Source organism: Urocampus carinirostris, chromosome 17 (genome assembly GCF_059441175.1).
Source record: "Urocampus carinirostris isolate Australia breed hairy pipefish chromosome 17, RoL_Ucar_1.0, whole genome shotgun sequence".
NCBI classification, from domain to species: domain Eukaryota; kingdom Metazoa; phylum Chordata; class Actinopteri; order Syngnathiformes; family Syngnathidae; genus Urocampus; species Urocampus carinirostris.
Window position 1 is genome coordinate 16,459,351 of NC_142365.1, and position 19,415 is coordinate 16,478,765.

Genomic DNA, 19,415 nt, shown 5'->3' on the forward strand with positions numbered 1-19,415 from the left:
TACTTGAGTTTGTGTTTCCCTTATTCAAATACAACTCCCCAACTCCAGTTGCAGTAATGTGGCCCCAAACCATGACATTCCCAACACCATGCTTGACTTTAGGCATGGTACAAGCATGTTTGTACTCCTCACCTGGTTGCCTCCACACATACTTCTCACAGAAACATCTGAGCCAAATACATAAAACGTTTCCAGTAATCCATGGCCCTTGTTTACATACTTCTTTTCATTTTCTTCAGTGATGTAGTATTAAACGTTATAATGAAATCTCCAGAAATCGGAGGAGTGTACATACTGTAACCGTCGCGATAGTCCATGAATTGTTTGATGTCTTCCGCTAGCAAAAGGTTTCAAAGTCAAAGAGTTCTAGAGCAACGAGGAGAACCAAATGAATTGACTCAATTGTCTGCCAATTTTACAACTCATCTCTTTCTAAAATGATCAATGTCAAAGTGCTGTTGAGCAACGAGGACAACCAACCAAATTGTCACGATTTTCCACGATTTATTTTGTCTGTCCCAATGTTTCCATCGTCAGAGTTCCAGAGCAACAAGGACAACCAACCAAATCGTCTCGATTGTCAGCCACCTGCTTTATTCATTATATTTCAGTGTTCAACGTCGAAGCGCAACGAAGGCGACTGACCAGTGTCCCGTTTACCTGTATGTTGTGCTATGTCTTCTGCTTCCAAAAGGTTTCAACGTCAAAGAGATCCAGAGCAACGAGAACAACCAATCAAATCGTCCCAATTGATTGTCAACAACTCTAATCATCTGCTATCATACATTTTAATGTTGAAGTGCTGACGAGCAGCCAGGACAACCAACCAAAAATGTATCGATTATCTGCTAACCGCTCCATTCATCTGCTTACATAAATTTCAATTTTGAAGTTTTGACGAGCACGCAGGGCAACCAACCAAATTGTCTCGATAATCTGCTACATGTTCTATTAATTTGCTTTCAAAAGGTTCGACGTCAAAATGCTAACGATCAATGATGACAACCAAGCAAATTGTGCGATTGTGCACGAATGGTTCAATGTCTTTAGCTTCAAGTCAAGTCAAGTCACATTTATTTATATAGCCCTTAATCACAAAAATGTCTCAAAAGACTGCACAGAATTACAATGACACCATTACCTGATCTTAAACCAACATGCGGGCAAGGAAAAACTCAAAACCTCAGCGTGAGGAAAAAAGAAACCTTTATAAGGGGCCTCAAAAGTGGTAATCCCCCTTCCAGGATGACCAGGATGGAATAGATTTAGCATTGAGTTACAGTACACAAACAATAGTAAACATCAATAAAAGAGAACACTAGGTAACATGTTGAAATTTGTCCGGAAAGTGTGTGACAGCAACAACGCACCCAGCCTGTAAACTAGTCCAGAAAGTCCATGACGGCAATGACGCAGCTTCCCATCTCTGCCAGCTGGTCAATGCAGGCGTTGCATGCTTCAGGTCAGACGCTGGTCCGCTGACTCATCTCAAATCGTCCTTCTTCCTCGTAGCACCACCAGCCAGGCAGTCGGAAAAAGACAGGACAATACAAAATATGAGGTGGGCATCAATCATACGCTTTTGAATAGAAGTGTGTCTTAAGTCTAGATTTAAAAACTTCCATTGAGGTTGCAGATCTTATCTCCGGAGGCAGGGCATTCCATAGCACCGGGGCCCAAATGGAGAACGCTCTCCAGCCTGCAGACTTCTTGGCTCTCGGAGTCACAAGTATACCGGCATTTTCCAAGTGGAGGCTCCGAGCAGGAAAATCAAATCCGAGGGACAAGAGCGTGCAAGTCCATGCAAACAATTGTATGTTAATAATAGAACCTTAAAGTCACATCTTAAGTGGACTGGGAGCCAGTGCAAGTTGGCCAACACAGGAGTAATATGCTCAAACTTTTTTGTCTTAGTCAAAAGTCTAGCTGCCGCATTCTGAACCAGTAATCAAGCCGAGAAGTAACAGACGCATGAATTAAAACCTCTGCATCTGATTGGAAGAGCATCGAACGAATCTTCGCAATATTACGGAGGTGGTAGAAAGCTATTCTAATAATATTTTTCACCTGTGACTGAAACGACAGATTAGGATCAAATATAACACCTAGATTTTTGACCGAGTCACAATGGGTGATATTACATTTGTCTAGTTTCAGGGCAGTGTTTGAAAACAACTCACAACAATGAGCTGGACCAATAATCAACATTTCAGTAAAATTAACTGACATCCATCTTTGAATCTCAGTAAGGTAAGCCTCCAGATTTCTACAACTTAACTCTCCAGTTGTCTCCAGTGGCACATACAGTTGAGTGTCACTGCTTCCAAAAAGTTCAACGTCCAAGAGTTCCAAAGCGACGAGGACTACCAACCCAACTAGACGTGGTAATTCCCCAAAGGATTGTAAAAAAACCTGGCAGTGACTTGAGTGTGCTTGGACTTTCCTCTTCAACCTCATCGACATCAATTGACACAGGTGTGTCCGAGGAGGGCGACACGCGGCTCCGGGAGTCGGGCAAGGCACGCTTCATTATCGACCCGTCGCGCGAGAACCTCGGCGGAACAGCACGCTCGATATTAGCGGCCCCGAATGGTCATCGATCGAGCCCGGTCCGGCCGGTTTACCTTTCCTCGGCTCTCGTCGATCTTCGGGATCGTTCCAGATTGGATCGAGGTTCTGACGAGATGGATTAGCTTGCGAGGGTTTGGTTTTTTGGATTGTTTTTGTCGCACTAGAATAAACAGTTCCTTTTGGAGTTACTTTTCTTGATAATGAGTACTGTAATGCGCAGGGTTGGGTAGGGTTACTTTAGCTGGATTACTTTCAATTACTTTTGGATTACTCCAATACCAAATATGCTAATAAAAGACAAAATAAACTAAATATGAATAAAATTATGACTCACAACACGTGGTAAGCTTTCTCTCCTGTCTTTGATCTCTTTGATCTCCGGCAAAACGAACATAAAATGCGACAGAAACAAAATAAAAATAAATCCAAACAGCTTGCCAACATCATTTTTGTCGTTCCATGTATTCCGTTACTCCCCAAGCCTGCACAAAATTTAGTAATTTTATTCACATTTAGTTTCTTTTGTCTTTTATTAGCATATTTGGTATTGGAGTAATCCAAAAGTAATTGAAAGTAATCAAGTTAAAGTAACCCTACCCAACCCTGGTAATGCGTTATTGATACAACATAGGGCGTTACCCTGCTATTTTTTAAAAACAGACAGTGGATTACACTTAGTTCCTAGTAGGTTTCTCTTTCAACACAATACCAGAACTCAACAAGAACAAAAGGCTGGGATGTTTATATATAGATAGAAAATACAACTGAATACGCGGCCTTGTAATCTGTGTTGGATAAATGTAATTTCTCCCTACTAATATTTTGATATTCCTCCTACTGTATATACTCAGACCTAAGTTGTAATGACATCTATGAAATAAAATACTGAAATCAAGAGGTCAGTTTATATGTACATATTTGGTTGTGAGTCACCAGTAGCGAATGGTAGGCAACGTATGGAGAAGGGTGTGACTTCTACAGGAACAACAAAATCAATAAGGCAAACGTGAGCGCAGAATTTATGGTAAAGGAGTGCTGAATTTTGGTGTTTTTATTCAGTCATTCATTATCTGCACTGCTTATCCTCAGTAGGGTCGCGGGGGTGCTGGAGCCCATCCCAGCTATCTTCGGGTAGTGGGCAGGGGACACGCTGAACTGGTTGCCAGCCAGTCGCAGGGCACACAGGGACAGACAATTCGCTAGCTCCTTCACATCTAGCAGCAATTTGGACCAGCCGATTAACCTGACATACATGTTTTTGGAATGTGGGAGGAACCCGGAGTGCCCGGAGGAAACCCACGGAAGCAAGGGGAGAACATGCAAATTCCACACAGGAGGTTCGATTTCATGACCTCAGAACTTTGCTGCACACGTGCTAACCATTGCGCCGCACATTAGTAAGTGCCCTTGGTCTTCTCAGTTGTGTGGGAAACTTTCAAGGAGTAGCAGTTGCAGGTCAGTCTCAAGTACTTGTAAAACCCCGACCATAATACTTTATTTGATACTTGAACTGTTTTTCCACAACTTCAAGAAATGAACCATTCTTTTTTGAAGGGACCTTTTTGTGTGACTAAAAAACAATTAAACTGGTGACTTTGAATTGTTAGTATTAGCATGAGCCCTAATGCTAACCCATGCTATTGCTCACATGCTCTTCTGTAATACTGTTTTTATTTAAAGATACTAATATATATTCCATTATGCTAATGTGCTAAAAATAAGCATGCTAACATTTGGTTGAAATGTCAATTAATGCATTGCAATGACTAATCTGGGATTTTTCCAAAGTGATATTTGCTATGCTAATATTAGCATCTTGTTAGCTGTAGCTTAGAATTTTTCGAAAAAGGATTGTCTGGTCCATGTAGACCAGGTGCCCAATCCCATGGATTACGAACTGAGAATTAAGGCCGTGAGTCTAAGAACATCTCTTTTCCCTGTTAACCTCCTAAGTACGTAGTTTGGTAGGTGGCGCTAGTGCCTATCTCTCCTTCTCTTACCTACTCTTGTGTTGCTGCAGACCAAGTTTTCTCTTAACAAATGCGCTATGGACATTACTCATCCAAACCTAAATCAAAGGACACTGGAGCTTGGTTGTTCATCACCCATGAACTCAAACTGGGAGCACAGCCATTTTGGGTTTGGTTGGCAAATGAATTGTGCACACTGATTTCTGGGTCTGTAATTCCAGTCTGTAAATGTCTGTGTTCTGTTTTTTTTTATCTCCGGACACTTTCTATTAATTTCTAAATTAATTTTACACATAGTTGGTGTGGGTCTTTATTTACTGTTCTTGCACTCCAGTAGTCGGACCTATACTTCTGATACCAGCCCATCATTACAAGTTTTACATTTTTCGTAAAAACATCATAATTATAGTGTTGACTAAATACTTACAACATTAACCTTAGCATCTATATGTTACCTTATAAACTTTTGATCGGAGAGGAATTTACTTTATCATCATTTTGATCAGAAATCTCTCATTTATAAATAATAAATCTGATCTGCAATCTTTCTGTTTGATATTGTTTTCCCCTTCATTGGTTATACTTAACAGAAATATCATTTTTAAAAGAGTGGATGTCACTCAATTTTTTGCGTCTTAACTCTGAAAAGACCGAAATGTTAGTTATTGGTCCATCTACTGTAAATGCCGTGACTTATTCTCAAAAACTGCTGTGAACATTGACAAATGTCACATCACACAAAGGGACTCTGTTAAGAATTTAGGTGTCATATTTGACCCTGATCTGTCCTTTCAAACACATGTGAAGAAAATTACAACATTGCTAAAATTCGTCCTATGCTGTCTCAGTCGGATGCGGAGATTATAATTCACGCGTTTGTTACCTCCCATCTCGATTACTGTAATGCACTACTCTCCGGTCTCCCGAAGTCCAGAATCAAGAGTCTTCAGCTGGTACAAAATGCTGCAGCGAGGCTTTTAAACAGGACAAAAAAGTCCGATCACATCACTCCGATTTTGGCTAACATGCATTGGCTCCCTGTTAGCCTAAGATGTGATTTCAAGGTTCTCTTAGTATTATACAAAATCATACATGGACTTGCTCCCTCATATCTTTCAGATCTGATTTCCCCCTATGTTCCGGTCCGAAGCCTTCGTTCTGAGAGCGCCGGTCTTCTGGTGATCCCAAGAGCCAAGAAGTGTTCCGCTGGTTCGAGAGCGTTCTCCATCCGGGTGCTGTGGAATGCTCTTCCCCCTGAGATTCGATCTGCAACCTCAGTGGAAATGTTTAAATCTAAGCTTAAAACACACTTCTGCTCTACAGCATATGAATAACCTATACTTTCTGTGGACAATATCTCTGGGTTATATGTAATTGCAACATCCTTTGCCTGGTAATCCTGAAAGGGAGATACCACATGTGCGGCCCCTTCTCAAGGTTTCTTCATTTTCCTCATGTTGAGGTTTTGGAGTTTTTCCTTGCCCTCACCCAGGGGGTGGTGTAATAGTCTGAAATAATAGTCTGTGCAATAACCTGTGAAGCCCTTTGAGAATCTTTGTGATTAAGGGCTATACAAATAAAAATGACTTGACTTGACTTGACAGCTATCAATCCAAACAGGAGCTTTGAAATAAATAGAAAAACATGTGACATAGCCGCTAGGGAGCAGAGCTTCCCTCCCTCAAAGTCCACTGCAAACTGGACTATTGGAATTTTTTCTCAGACAATCGTCTGTTGGCTCTGGCTCCATTTTGCCTCGAGAAGAAAACTCCTTCCAACCCACTTGAGCTAAGTCAACGAAGCCTTCTTTCATCTCCAGCTAGTGTGTCCAAAATCCTTCTGGAGGGCATCTGACTCACCTTTGCCTTGATCATACTACACTAGAGTGGGTGTTTCCCATGAACACCCGAGTAGCCCACGAACAGGTTCTAGAAATAACTCACTAGTGAAGGGTCAATGTGATTTTCTAGGAAATTTGATTTCTAACTGGCATGTTTTGGTGGTTGACAAAGCCTATTTTAACTCGATTTCGGAATAGGAAAACCTTGTTTTAACATAGTAAAAAGATTGCACTAATTAATAACCCAAAGTAGCCCTCGGCTTTTAAAAGGTTGGTGACCCCATGTCCAGAGTATTCTTCTTGACTTGGCGCAAATAACGTTCATTTTATTTACTGTCTATGATCGGACGGCGGAGGTCGAATTTTTTTGTAATGATCACTTAACGTGACGGTTGGCCTATAAATGCACACTGGATAAGAATTTGGTTTAGTCCTATATAGGATTGCCCCTAAAAATGCTGCTCAAGCATCAGCCATCTCCTCTGATTAGAGCTTTGCATGTCAGGAGCGCCAGAAGCAACCCACGCTCGCTCGCTAGCTTCCTCGCCAACCCACACCATTCCTTGCACCTCACAAAAACACGACTCAACTTATCTCAAACATACGTAATCAAAAGTGACACTCACCCCCTCCCCACAACACACCCCGTCCCCGGATAGCATCCGACTCTCCCGGTGCGCCCCGGGCCAATTAGAGAGCTACCGCCGCATTGTTATACGCCCGCCGCCGCAAACTTTTCCAAGATGGCCCCCATGCAGGGTTGTCCGAGACGTGACAGGCAGGGGGCCGTTTTCTCCATGAAAGGAACGGTGACTTGACTTGAAAATGACTTCGGTATTGATCGTTGTGAGGAACATTATTGGATTGGGCTTCTTTTTGCTGCAAGGAAAACATGCACTGCTTGACAATTGGATGCTGCTTATCCAATCGCTGTGGTTCTGCATCCAAATTCCAATGTTCTTTCCTTTGGTAGAATTAGCACTTTCAAAATTGTTTTTTTTTTTAGTTCTGTGTTTTTGGTTGATGCGTTTATTAAGGTTTTTGTTTACTTGTGTCGGGATCTGGCACACCGTTTCCTGTGCCAACCTGGGGCGGTGGCTGGGGAGTGCTTACCTGCATCTTACGATTCTCCTCAACCCTACATATTTATATTTCCTGTACTGAACAGCAGAAGCAGAAAAAAGGATGGTACAGGTACATTGTAACAAAGATAAACAAAAGTGGTCTCAAAGCAACTACCCCACAGAAACCTAGTACAGAAGCAACCAAGTGTCCTTTGCTGCTTAAACCAGGGACGAAAATGGCTGAGGGTCTTTTTCCGATAAAACTGGGCACACAAATGGTTGACATCTACCAAGGGTGCTTTTCTTCTGAAACTGGGGACGGAAGTGTCTGAGGGTCGGAAACAGTTGAAGATTCTTTGCTGCTGAAACTTGGGACGGAAGGTGCTGAGGGTCAGAAGTGGCCCATGGTCCTTTGCAGCTTTCGAGGGTTGGTTGCGCTCGAGTGTCCTTTGCCATTGAAACCAGTATGGAAGTGGCCCAGTTTCCTTTGCCACTGAAACCAGGGACAGAAGCGGCTTAGGGTCACAAGGGTCCTTTTGCCGCTGAAAGTGGGCATGGTATCCCTTCAGGGTTGAAATTAGTTGAGGGTCCTTGGCCACTGCAAATCAGTGACGGAAGCATATTAGGGTTGGAAGTGGTTCAGGGTCCTTCACTGCTGAAACTGGGACTGGAAGTGCTCAAGGGTAGGAAGCGGTTGAGGTTCCTTCACCACTGAAACTGGTTACGAAGTGGCTTAATGTCGGAAAGGGCCTAGGGTCCTTTGTCACTGAAACCAGGGACAGAAGTGGCTGAGGGTCGGAAAACGCTCAGGGTCCTTAGGCGCTGAAAGTGGGGATGGAAATGCTTCAGGGTCAAAATCAGTCGAGGGTCTTTCACCACTGAAACCTGGGCTGATGGTCTGAAGCGGGCCAGGGTTTTTTGCTGCCAGAACATTGTCCTGGAGGCTTCCCACTATATTCTTTGATGGTCAGGTCATTCCGTTACGGTTTATGAGTAAAACCTTATGGAGGAAGGAAAAAAAAACAAGGCAGGTGTGCTCAAAAAAGAATGATGTTCATCAAAAAAATAATCTTGGTACAAAATAACAAACAAAAAAACAAAAAAGTGGTGTCAAAACCACTGACAAAATGACCAAGCCGGAAACGGGAATAAAAATGTGGCATGACAAATACAACGACCTGAATACCTTTACTGAACCAGTCAATATAAAGAGCTCTAATCATGAAGTGTAGGGGTGAACACTGACTAGGCGACACTCTCGTCAAATTAGCGCCCTCTGGTGTGCCAGTATTTTATGTAGTAGACATCCCAAATGCTTTTCTTTTTCTGGAAAATGAGGGCTAATATCGAAGAGTTTAGGTTGTGTTTCACACGGCCCCAAGTTGACAACCGAGCAGTTCTTCAACTGGAGAATAAAAACAGCAATTTCCCTGCGCTTGCAATCTTGCAAGAAAGTCAGAAATGATACAGCGAAGCTCCCCCACACTCAAAACAAATCATAACTTGTGTTGTCGGGAATCACATTCTCCTCCCAGCTGGGGGGTTTGTCTTTCAGGTAATCAGACATCTGAAAACAGTCATTGGGATTCCAAAAGCTGCCGATCTCCAGTGGCTTCCGCCTCCCAATGTCAACAAAGAGACTGAAAGATCAAACCAGAAATCTTCCTGACTTCAGCAAAGCACTTTACTTGTGCGTCCTGTTTCCTGGTGACGCCTCCCCCATTGCCCCCTCCACGGTTATTACAACCATTAGCTGGTTTGTGCTGATGTTGAGCGCTCCGTTGAACAGCAAATGCAAAATGTCTGTTCAGCACTGTTGACTAAACTCTTTCCACAACCCAGGGGAACCAATAGTAGAATATGAGTGAAGAAGGCCGTCCAGCATCAAAGAAGACATCAACGTGGACTGGTGGCGGCACCTCGACGACTGTAAAGGCCTTACCTGAGCTCTAGTCACAGTCATCCGCCTTCTGTCGCATTTAGATCTGACGTTAGGGCTGCCAAGATGGTGGGCGTACTGTGGAAAGACCGCATCTTCGTGGTGAACACACCAAAGAGATCCCCTTGGAAAAAACCCTATATCTAATTCCAGCCATGCTTAAACACCCTAATTTGAAACGGTTTGAATACTTCAAAAAACCTTCTTTGAAACCTGACAAATGCGTTAAAACCTTACTTTGAAACATTTAATTAACTTGAAAACCTGATTTAAAACTATAGCCTTGCTTTTAAACTCTACTCTGAAATCCTAGGAATGCTTTAAAACTCTACTTTGGAACCCTAGTTTTTCTTCAAAACCCTACTTTGAAACCTTAGTTTTGTTTTAAAACTCCATTTAAAACCCTAGCCTCGCTTTAAAACACTACTTTAAAACTATAACCTTGCTTTTAAACTCTACTTTAAAACCCACACCCTTACTTTTAAACTCATTGAAAGCTTATGAATGCCTTTAAACCCGACTTTGGAATACGAGCATTGTTTTGAAATCCTATTTGAAACCCTAGTTTCACTTTCAAAGCCGACCTTAAAACCATAGCCTTGTTTTTAAAGGGTTTCAAAGTATTCAAACCCAGTGCTGCCATTGCTTGCATCCTAATAACATTACTGTTGCCGGTATACCGATAACATGGCCTTGGCCGGCATCTGGAGAACATTGCTGTTGCTGGCATCTCTAGAATGTTGCTATTACCTGGAAAACATGGCCGTTGCTAAGATCTCAAATGTGGACAGTGCTAGCCTCTGGAGAACATGGCTGTTACTTGAAACTATAACGTGGTCTTTACCGGCATCTCGACAACGTTGCCCTTACTGGCATTTGGAGAACATTTCAATTGCTGGCCTTTGGGGAACGTTAAAACGTAACATTATGGTTGTTGCTGGTATGTTAATGACATGGGCATCTGGAGGACATTGTCGTAGCTGGCATCTCTAGAACGTTGCTGACATTTTACAGAATATGTCTGTCGTTGGAAAGTGTAGAACGTGGCAGTTGAGAGCATTCCAAGAACGTGGCCTTTGCCTGCAACTTGAGTACATAACTTGCAGTTGTCGGTATCTGGAGAACGCGGCCTTTGCTGGCATCTGGAGAAGAACTACACAATGTGATCGTTGCTGGCATCTGAAGAACGTGACCAGATGGCATCTGGAGAGCATTGCTGTTGCTGGCATCAATAGAATGTGGCCATTGCTGGCATTTCAAGAACATTGTTGGCATCTACAGAATGTTGCTATTACTGGCATTTAGAGAACATTGCCATCGCTTGCATCGTAGTAGCATGGTTGTTTTCGGTTTATTGATAAATTGATCATTGCTGAGATCTGGAGAACATGCCCATTGCTGGCTCTGGAGAATGTGGCTGTTGCCTGGATCTTAAGAACTTGGCCAATGCTGGCATCTGGACAATGTGGCCATTGTCTGTATGGAGTGAACGTGGACATGGTTAGCATCTGGAAAAAAGGGCTGTTGTTGGCATCTAGAGAATGTGACCGGGTGGCATCTGGAGAAGATTGCGGTTCCTGGCAACACTAGAATGGTAAAATCTTGAGACCGTTGCTAGCGTCTGGAGAACCTCTGGAGTACATCTCTGTAGGCGTGACATATTCTGGTTTGTTGACCGTCAGCTGTCATAAAAATGTCCAAGAAGCAGTTTTTGGGATCAAAAGAAAATCGTAACTGCCCTTAAGGCACCTTGGCCTCCTCTAGCATCTCTTGTCATCTTTGTCCTCTATGCACTTTCCACATTTTTTTTATTTTGCGGTCAAATTCCCGAGCGGCCGTGTTTGCGCGACTGCCTTTTTTCCCCCACCAGCGATTTTGCGACACACAGGTGATTGCAGAGGCGGACTGCTTTTCTCGTCCTTAAATGGTCGCTCAAAAAGCTTTCATTGGGAATGCGTCGTCCACGCTTGAACGAAATTCAAGCGGGCATCTTCCCTCACAAAAAGTCGAGAACTTTTTTCCTTTTTCTCTCACAGGCAAAAGAGAGCATGAATAGTGAGTGGTAAGGCTCATTACGTTGGTAAATGGCTGAATGCTGCACGGTGTGAACATGCTCCCTCCCCTATTCCTGCTGGAGCAAATTGGTCTCGGGGGATCGGTAACTCGGCGAGTGTGCGAGGGAGAGAGCAAGAGGCAAATGTGAGTTACGGAAATAACAATTGACAAAGACAGAAAGATTTGCAGATGAAAACGTATGTTTGCTGTTTTATTTTGAAGACTTTTTGTAGGGTGTCATGTTTCAAAGTAAGTTTTATATCCCTAAGGTTTGAAAAAAAGGTCAAGTTAAAAGAAAACAACATTGTTTGTGGGGCTCAAGTTCATGAGAAATGCTTTCATACCCTACTTTGAAACCCTACCCTCACTTTGAAACCATATCTGGAGCTTTGCGAATTATTTAAAATAAAGTTGAGTTTAACTTACTTTTGGAAGATGAGCTTCAAGAGTTAGGCGACTTCTCCTCCGTGATAGAAAGTGGGCGAAAAAAAGTGATCCAACCAATTTCTCAACCGCATCAAGCTTTCTTATTCCACTTTCATTTCAAATGAAGCGGCCTGACACTTCTTTACACTTTACACCAACCATATTGAATCGATGCACAAGATCTTAAACAATAAAAATGTCAAAGTTCTCAGCGTGCTGGAGATACAAGTATAGAATGTTTACTCACAAACTAGGAAAAGGATGCAGACTTCTTCTTCGTGGTACATGCTGGGTGACCTCTCACAGCGCCCCGCGGTGGAAAGAAGCACTACAGTACTGTCCTCTACTCGGAAAAAGGTTCACACAATACAAAATCTAACTTACAGGAATGTCCGGATATTTTTCGACATCCTGAAAAAAATGTTAGCATCTACAATTTTTCGTCAGTCGAATGGTTGTAAGTAGGGGAGTGTTTGTACTTAAAAACCTTGATCTTGTTTAAAAAAGGCTTAAAAAAAACATATATGAGGCCAAAACCCTAGTTTGGACCCCAAGAAACTTCAAAACCCTCTTTGAAGATGAAACACTAGTTTGAAACCCTAGCCTAGGCGGAAACTTTAAAAACCTATAAAACTCTAGTTTAAATCCCTTGCTCGAAACTCTATCTGAAACCTTTATAATTCTTGAAAATCCCAACAATGCGTTTAAAACCTACCTTTTAACCGTAAGAATGCTTTAAAAACCTACTTTGAATTTTTAGGAACACTTTCAAACCTGACTTTGAAACCCATAACTAGCTTTTTAACCCTATTTTGTATTACTAAAAAACACTTTAAAAACCTTATATGGACCCAAAACCCCAGTTGGAAACCCTAGAAATGCTGTAAAACCCTATTTGCGGGTGAAACCCTACTTTGATAAATCCTAGGTATGCTCGGAAACCATACGTTTTAAATCCTACCATGTAACTCTAAAATTTTATTGAAACTTCAGTTCAAATCAGTTTAAAGCCAACATTAACCTAACCCTAGCCTCTTTAAAACCCTACTTCGAAACCCTAGTTTTGCTTTAAAAGCTTAATTTGTAACCCTATGTTGCTTTTAAACCCTATCTTGCACTTCTTGACCCCAGAGATTATCGTGTGTTGACTTAAGAATCATTTTGTTCAGTAAATAAAATCTCCTTCCAAGCCACTTGAGCTGAGTCAACGACACCTTCTTTCATCACCTAACAACTTTTGCCATTTATTTTTCAAAACAATATTTTCACCGGGAATGACTGATTATTTCTTGCTAATCTGCCTCAAGATGGGAAAGATGTCCTCCGGTTGGTGCCTCTCGTGTCATTCGTTCGGCTTCCGTGACGCACACAAGTAAGACAAGCGGCAAAAAAATCCTTTGAAAAAGCATATTTTTCCCCAATGAATCAGCCGTCGCTGAAGCGTATATTGGGTTTAAAAGCGTCTCAGAAGAGATTGAGACAAAAGACAAGAGAGGACACACGAGTCCATAATGGAAGCTTTGAAAGTTTGATTGGCGCTCTCAAGGTTTTTCTCACAATGAGACACTTTTCTCTTTTGTCATACTTGTCTTTGTAAGTCGGATGATCGGAATTAAGGTAAAAGCAACAAACTTCAAGTTTAATTTGTACATTCTGGAGCCTGCGGACCGAAAACTGTTTTAAGTCGTCGGTGCTTGAGGCTGGTAAACAGTGTTGGGAGTAACCAGCGCTGGGCACGTTAATTTAAAAAAGTCCTTTGTTACAGTTACTCGCTACTTTATAGTAAAAGTAACTTATTACCAGGGAAAGTAACTATTTCCGTTCTTGAGCAGTATTGGGGTCAATTGAATATAGAAGAAAAGACAGTTAGTTGTGGTATATGTCACGGAACGGACCAGGAGGCAGGAAGTGTGAACTCATTTGCATGTACGATTTGTTACTTTAATTTAAAAGTTGTCCAACACGCAGGGACCAAAGACAAAACAAAACAGGCTTAAAGGCAATCAAAAAGTCAAACTAGGTAATACTCACAAAACAGGCATAAAGGCAATCAAAATCACAAACTAGGCATTTACTCAGAACAAACGGACATGAACAGGATTTTCCTCAAGTTAAGCAATGGTCTGGCAATGGGCAGTCCCAAAAGGAACGCTTAAGTATCCCACACGCAATCAAGTCAATCCGTCTCAGCCGGTGTTAAGGGGCGGGACCAGCTGGGTGCCATGACGACCGTGCAGGACATGACATTATAGAGCCTTGTAATAAAGATAGACCCTTACCAGCAACAGATTCATCCTACACTTGAAGTGTAACAAAAATAAACAGTATAATAAAATGTAATAAAAAAACAATATGCAGTAAACAATATGAAGTGAGCTTGATTAAGTAAATCTAACTTGAATGGTCCATTGTAAAGATGGGAATTCCAACTCCAAACCAAAGGTGGAAACCATTAGAACTTTTTAACCCCTAATTCAAAGTCAAAACCCAATTTTAAACCCTAGGCTTGCTTTAAAACCCCACTTTAAAACCGTAGCCTCGGCTTTTAACTCTAATTTGAAACCATAGTAATGCTTTAAAAACTCACTTTCAACCCCAAACGTTGCTCTAAAACCTAAATGGGCGCTCTTTTAGTGTTACCGTCAGTCCAAAGGTGTTTTCTTCCCTCCGTCTTCCTTTCTCGGAAACGACAAATCTCGGACGATCGCTATCTGCGGAGCAGAGCAATTATCGCTAATGCAAATTTGTAGCTAAGAATAACAACAACGTTACAAACTTAATGAGACCAAATCAAAGCTGCCAGCTCCTCTAAAATTGTCGTTCATTTATGGTTGTTTGGAGCTGCAGCTGAAGCAGAATAGCGTACAAAGCTTGATTTATGCTCGTGAAGTAGGGGTAATAGATTATTCGATTTATAGTCGTCGAGGCTGGCGATTGGTTGATGCTGATGGATGGAAACGCTCGCTGGAAATTGTGTTGGGAGAGGAGGAGAGGGGATCGTGATCTGTGGTGCCGCTTTGTTTTCGATTCAGTTTTTATTTCTCAGCTTGTATTGTGACATCAGACCGAGCTATTCCGCTCTTTTTCTTTTGGACAACGGGCGGGGTTAGAAGACGGCATGATCCTTCATGGTCGTCTGTGCATTTTTATTCAAGATTCTAAGTACTTCGGTTAGAGAAGGAATCTCTTATTCTCTGGCGACGTCAGACCAAGCTTTTCAAAGAAATCATAGCAGGTATCTTCGGACCGAAATCATCATCCGTGATCTGACATGATAGTTAGCGCAAATCCATTTTCAATTACAAAGCTTAGTCAATGACATCTTCTTTCATCTCCGGCATGTGCGTTCTTTTTCTTTCTGGATGAAATCTTACCAACTATTGACCTGACTGACTCTACTTTTACAACAATAGGCAGGATAATAGAAAACGGCTTAGGGAATTAAGGTTGATAATGAAGACGTACGAAAAGCAACCAGACGAAGAAACATCTTAGCATATGTTGTGCCTAGAAAGCAAAAAAACATGTAAATGAGATGGAGTCTTCTCCGGAACGTCCATCGACACACTCACGCCTTTTATTTGCCTGTCAGAAAAGCTCGCAACAGCAAGCAATCAATATTTTAAACTCTAGTTCGAAACCCTAGTTGAACACCCAAAAATAAAACCTTAAAACCCTAGTTTGAGTCTGAAACCCTAGTTCAAAACTCTTAATGGAAACCCAATAAACGTTGTAAATCTGGGGAGCAAAGCAATTAGCGCTAATGCAAATTTGTAGCTATCAATAACAATGACGTTTCAAACGAAACAAAGTGCCCGATCCTCCAAGATTTAAGTTCATGTGTGGTTGTTTGGAGCTCCAGCTGAAGCAGGATCGCATACAAAGCTCTTCAATAAAAGTTTTCTCTGGCACGTACAGTGCGCCAATGTCTGATCATGACGTTTTTTTTCTAGCAAACACAATGTCAAACACACACACGTTAGAAACCCCGAAATCACTTTAAAACACAACTTTATGCTAAAACCCTATTTTGAAACCCTAGAATGCATCAAAACCCTTGTTTGGGGCTGAAATCCTAGCCAGAAACCCTACAATCGCTTTAAAACATTCGTTTTAAGCGAAAACCTACTTCGAAACCAGACTTTAACGATAACAAATGGAAGCTGCCAGTTCCTTTGGAAGATCCGTTCATTTATGGTTTATTGGAGCTCCAGCTGAAGCGAGGTCAAATACAAAGCTCTTAAATGAGATTGAGTCTTTTCCGACACCTATGCTATGTACTTTTGTTTTTTTTGGCAAACACTCTCTCAAACACAGCGAATAATCAACATTTTAAACTCTAGTTGCAAACCCTGACAATGCTTTAAAACCTTACTTAGGAGCAGAAACCTTAGTTTGAAACCCTGAAATCCCCTTAGAATGCTAGTTTGAAAGGCCAGAAATGATTTGAAACCCTAATTTGGGTCTCGAACAGTAGTTTAAAAATCTCGCAAGAAACCCTGTAATTGCTTTGAAACACTAACTTTAAGCCAAAACCCTACTTAGAAATTTTAGCCTAACGGTACCAAATGGAAGCTGCCAGTTTCTTTAGAATTTGCCTTCAATTATGGTTGTTTGGAGCGCCAGGTGAAGCGGGGATTGAATTCAAAGCTCGTAAATGAAATCAGGTCTTCTCAGACATGTATGCATGTCGTTTTCTTCTAGCAAACAAGCACACAATCGTAACAGCTAACAATAAATATTTAAACCCTAGTTTGAAACACTTGTTAGAAACCTAGCAAACAAGCACACACTCATAACAGCTAACAATAAATATTTAAACCCTTGTTTGAAACGCTTGTTAGAAACCTAAAATATGCTCTAACACCCTACTTTGAAGTTAAAACCCTAGCTCGAAACCCTATAATCGTTTTAAAATCTTACTTTGAACTCTAGTTTGAAAAAATGAAATTGCTTTAACCCTGATGAACCCAAGAACCATTTTCTCTGGTGGGAAATGATGACCAGTGGGTTCTCCACGGTTGAAAAACTTACTTTGAAGCCAAAAAGCAGTAGCTCAGGAGGTAGAGCGCTCGTCTTGGGATCAAGGGATCCCAGTTTGAATCCCGGCTCGTCCGTGTTACATGTCGAAGTGTCCTTGGGTAAGACACTAAACCCCTAATACCCCCAATAAGCAGGTTAGCGTCTTACATGGCTGCATACAAGGCCGCTATTGGGAAATGTGGAGCACATTGTAAAGCGCTTTGGGAAGTCATTGACTTGAAAAGCGCTATATAATGCAGATCATTTCATTTCATTTCTACCTTTTGTTTCTTTTTTCTCAGCTTTTCATTACATTTTCATTTTGGTATTTTTTACCTTTTTTGTTCTATTTCCCCCCCTTCCTTTAAGTCATTTTGTGCACAATTTTACATAATATTTGGTCGTGTAGGGATTAAAGAAGCAAAAACAACCTGAAGAGCCGTCTGGGACCCGAAAGAGCCGGTTCTCTTTAGTGAGCCGAGCCGAAGAAGCCGGTTCTCGAAAAACTCTTCTGACTTTACTTTTCAACTTCGTTCGACATTGACTTCAAAATACCGCATTTAGAAAACAGCGTCAGGGGAACCCGTGTATTTTTACCTTCATGCACTGTAACTGACTTAATTCGCTTCTTAATTAGCAATTTCGAGCCCTGATTTTTGTGCGCTGGCTAGATTTTCTTGTGCGCTGAGAATGTGTGAGCGGTGCGCAATTGCGCACGTGCGCAGCTTAGAGGGAACATTGCTGGAAACCCTATGATTGCTGTGAAGCGCTAGTTTTAGGTCAAAACCTTACTTCAAACCCTGAGCCTAGCAATACCAACTGGCAGTTGCCAGCTCCTTTGGAATTTGCCTTCATTTATGGTTGTTTGGAGCTCCAGCTGAAGCGCGATAGCATACAAAGCTCCTAAATGAGACTTCTCCGACACGTAGGCCATGTTGTTTTCTTTCTAGCAAACACGCTGTCAAACACACACTGGCAACAGCTAGCAATCAATATTTTAAGCGGACATCTGAAGCCTGGGTTCGGCCCCCCCAGGGAAGATGGCCACTAATTGGTCCCACCAAAGGAGGGCTCCGTAAACAAGACCGACGCCCACAAACGCAATGAATCAAATCCACGTTCCGTCGTGCAGCGGGCGCCAATTATTAGCGTCCGGCGCTTTGGCGGACGATTCCATTTACATATCTAAATGAGAAGGCCCGGCCGGTTGCGAATATCTTTTGTAGCTTGTTTACTGGAAATCCGGCGCAAACGAGCACGACTTTCATAACAAGCTGCGGGTTAAACGCCAAAGCGGGTTGAGCATTTCTCAAGCATGCCGCCCATTCTCCCGAGAGCTTGTTATTCATAGCAAAGTGTCAAAGGTGGACGTTTTATTCACCTTGTGTGTGTTTATCCGACGCGCTGCATCAAGAGTCGGAAGAACGATTTGAGGAGGGGAGGGCGGTCTTATTAATGGTTGTATTCCGCGAGCGGTTTGGTTCATTGTCCCTCGGGGTTGAAAAACTCTGACATGGTCCTATAGCTACAAAACATCCTAATTACGAAACCTGTCGTCCTTATGCCAAGGAAATGTACTTAACGAGCCAAATGGCCTGGTGTTGCTGATAAAAGATTGTCTTCGGCTGCTTGGAGTGCTCAGAGGTCAGGAGATGCAGTCCCCAATTTGGCCGCAAGAGGGTGTTGGATGCCCAAAAAAGCTGCCCACACTAAAGCAGTTTTCTTTTTACAGATTTTTTGGGGTGTTTATTGGGGGTGCGTGGGCACAAAACCTAGCTAAAGACACTCATGGAGGGCTAATGTACAAATGCTACAACTTTCATAAAAAATGAATCAGCCGTTTTGAGTCTATAAGGTAAATATACACACAGACACAGACACAAAAATCAGGATTTTTAAAGTAGTTTAGAAAAAAAGATGGATTTAGGTTAGATAGATAGATAGATAGATAGATAGATAGATAGATAGATAGATAGATAGATAGATAGATAGATAGATAGATAGATAGATAGATAGATAGATAGATAGATAGATAGATAGATAGATAGATAGATAGATAGATAGATAGATAAAAGCTGAAATCAATTTTCACTTTTCACAATTCAAACACTTCGATTTTTATTGCAAAAATTATGACCACTAGAGGGCCGGAGGTCACTATGCCCATGTGCACCTCCCTAAGGGGCCCGCTTTATAAATGCGCACAGAAATTTGATGTGATTGACGGAAAAAAAATCCACAGTTTGGTTGCCAATGGTAAGCTCTGTGCTGGGTACTACTGTCGGTAAATTTCTCAAACAAAGCATCTTATGATCAGGAATCATCTACCATCGGCCTATCATGACATGAGAGCACAGCCATAGATTTTTATTACAAGAGAAACCCTTGTCAGTCGGCTCCGGTAATTGAATCATCAGATAGAACTAAAGAGTTGTCTTGTGGGGGTAGGATGTGGCATTTGAGTCATTAGACAGAATGCAAAAGGTGGAACCGTTTCTGTTGGAGGCAGAAAAAGAGGGTATTTTCTG